The following is a 3,631-nucleotide window of genomic DNA, read 5'->3' on the forward strand; positions in this document are numbered from 1 at the left end:
ACAATAAAGATTTAATTTAAAAAAAAGATTAAAAAAATAACAATCATCATCCATACAGAAGCAAGTACCCCACCCTGTTGAAGAAACTCTTGCCACATCTGAGGATGATTGCCTAAGGGGCAATTCAAGTTGGAATCTTATTAGTTGGACTCTGGAAGTTTTGAGTCTTTGCCTAATCTAATTAGTTAGAAACAGCCTTTAACATTGTCCTACACTAGAGATTGAGAGATGTAAAAGATCTAGCTAATACATAGCCACAAACCCAAACAGACAGCCTAAATGAGGATACAAAGAAAAAACGACCAAATGAAAGAACTAGAGAATTCTCCAGAAGGAGTAAATGAAGCAGAGATAAGAAATTTATCTGAAACGAAGTTCAGAGTAATGATGATAACGATGCTCAACAACATGAAAAAAGATATAGTAGCTATGAAAAAAGAACAGTCTGAAATTAAGAATGACATAACACAAGTAAAGAACACATTGGAAGGAATACACAGCAGATTAGGAGAAGCTGAGGATCAAATCAGTGATTTAGAAGACAGAGTTGAAAATATCACTCAACCAAAGAACCAAAAAAGAAAAATAAATTTAAAAAATAGGAGAAGAGCTTCAGGGAGCTGTGGCACAATATGAAATGTAACAATATTAGAATAACAGGTGTGTCAGAAGAGACAGAAATGGGGAAAGGCATAGAGAAGGTGTTTGAAGAAATAATGGTAGAAAACTTCCCTTACCTGGTAAAGGAAAAAGTCACACAAGTTCAGGAGGAACAGAGTACCCACAACAAGAAGAACCCAAACAGGCCCATGCCCAGAGACATCATAATTAAAATGCCAAAAATTAAACACAAAGAGAGAATCTTAAATGCAGCAAGAGAAAACTGTTACCTACAAAAGAGTTCCCTTAAGGCTGACACCTGATTTCTCTTCAGAAACTCTATAGGCCAGAAGGGAATGGCATGAAGTACTCGAGGTAATGGAAAGCAAGCATCTGAGACCAAGATTACTATATCCAGCAAGGCTATCTTTCAAAATAGATGGTCAAATAAAGACCTACTTAGACAAAAAAAGGCTAATGGAGCACATCACCACCAAGCCAGCATTATAAGAAATGCTAAAGGGAGTGCTATAATGAGAAGAAACACAGAGAGAAACCTAACCACACAAAATTAAAATGGCTATAAATAAATACCTATCAATAATAACCCTAAATGTAAATGGATTTAATGCTCCAATCAAAAGGCCTAGGGTAGCTTAATGGGTGCAAAAACATGGGTCAACTATATGTTGCCTATAAGAGAACCACCTCAAAACAAACGACACACCGAGGATGAGAGTGAAGGGATCATTTTCCATGCATATGGGAAAGAAAAAAAGCTGGAGTAACAATACTCATTGCCGACAAAATAGATTTTAAAATGAAGACCATCACAGGAGACAACAAAGGTCACTACATAAAACTATAGGGATCGATCCAGCAAGAGGATATAACCCTAGTAAACATATATGCACCCAATATGGGAGCACCTAAATATATAAAAAACTTATAGAGGACTTTAACAGAGAGATTGACAACAATACAGTCATAGTAGGTGACTTTAACACCCCTCTGACTTCACTGGATAGATCTTCCAGACAAAAACTTAACAAGGAAACAGAGACTCTAAAGGACACACTGGATCAGATGGATTTAATTGACATTTATAGAACATATTACCCCAACACAACAGCATATACATTCTGCTCAAGTGCACATGGATCATTCACAAAGATAGACCACATGTTAGGACACAAAAGAAGTCTCTACAAGTTCAAGAAGATTGAAATTATATCAAGCATCTTCTCAGACCAAAATGAAATAAAACTAGAAATCAACTACATTAAAAACATCCAAAAAGATTCAAACACATGGAGGCCAAATGGCACATTATTAAATAATGAATGGGTTACCAATGAGATCAAGAATGAAATAAAAAACTTCCTGGAAACAAATGAAAATGAACACACAACAACCCAAAATCTCTGGGACACAGCAAAAGCAGTCCTGGGCGGGAAATTCATAGCACTACAGGCATACCTAAAAGAAACACAAGAAAAATTAACAATAAGCTACTTAACCTTACAATTTAAAGAACTACAAAGAGGACAACAAGAAAAACCCAGAGTAAGTAGAAGGAAGAAAATAATAAAGATTAGAGCAGAAATAAATAACATAGAGACTATAAAAACAATACAAATTCAATGAAACCAAGTGCTGGTTCTTTGAATGGATAAACAAATTGATAATCTGTTAGCCAGACTCATCAAGAAACAAAGAGAGAGGACCCAAATAAATAAAATTAGAAACAAAAGTGGAAAAGTAACCACTGACACCACAGAAATACAAAAGATTTTAAGAAAATACTGTGAACAACTATATGCCAACTAGCTCGACAATGTGGATGAAATAGACATTCCTAGAAAAATATAATCTCCCAAAACTGAATCAGAAGGAATCGGAACACCTGAATAGGCCAATAACAACTATGAAATAGAAGCAGTAATCAAAAACTCCCACCAAACAAAAACCAAGGTCCAGACGGCTTCACAGGGGAGATTTACCAAACATTAAAAGAAGAACTAAGACCTATACTCCTCAGACTATTTCAGAAAATCCAAGAGGAGGAAACACTTACAAACTCTTTTTATGAGGCCTGCATTATCCTAATTCCAAAACTCGATAAAGACTCTACAAAAAAAGAGAATTACAGGCCAATATCCCCGATAAATATAGATGCTAAAATCCTCAACAAAATTCTAGCAAATTGCATACAGTAATAAAGTGAAAAGATCATACACCATGATCAAGTGGGATCCAGGGATGCAAGACTGGTACAATATATGCAAATCAATAAACGTGATACATCACATAAACAAACTGAAAAATAAAAATCATGTGATCATAACAATAGACACAGAGAAAGCATTGGACAAAATCCAACACCCAATTCTTGATTGGCAATTATTTCCTCATTACTATGAGGATATCATTCTATTGTCTTCTGCCTTTCATTGTTACTGTTGAAAATCAGTTGTCATCCTAATTGTAGCACCTTTCTGGTTAATCTTTCTGGGTGCTGTTCAAAACTGCCCTTAGATGTCTGTATTCTGGCAATGCACTTTAATGGGTTGATTATAGCTTTGTTTCAAACTTGATTCATCATTTTAATGGTTTATTGCTTCTTGCTCATATTTTAAAAATGATTTCTTTAAGCATAAAAAACATACTTATTTTTTTCTGATAATTTAAATGTCTGACTTCTTTATAGGCCTGATATAACTTGACGTTTTTGTTGGTTCTCACTTATGATGCCTGTTCCCTGTTTCTAAGGTTTTGCTTGTGAGCTTATATTTTCAGAATTTTATCTGTGGGAAGTCTTGGAAGGTGTTGGGATAATAACATTACCCTCTATGACTAAATCTCCTTCTGAGATGCCCTGCTTTTGTGGCTTGAGTTTTCATATGGAGTCTGGTGACACTGTTTCTTCTTCCTGCCTCATTAACAGTAGCAATGACTTCCCATTTGTTGCTATTCTCCAGGCACCTCAACCTTTCTGATTTGTTCACTTAGCCTTACTTGCAAATAGACT

The sequence above is a fragment of the Myotis davidii genome, unplaced genomic scaffold (assembly GCF_000327345.1).
Source record: "Myotis davidii unplaced genomic scaffold, ASM32734v1 scaffold6331, whole genome shotgun sequence".
NCBI classification, from domain to species: Eukaryota; Metazoa; Chordata; class Mammalia; order Chiroptera; family Vespertilionidae; genus Myotis; species Myotis davidii.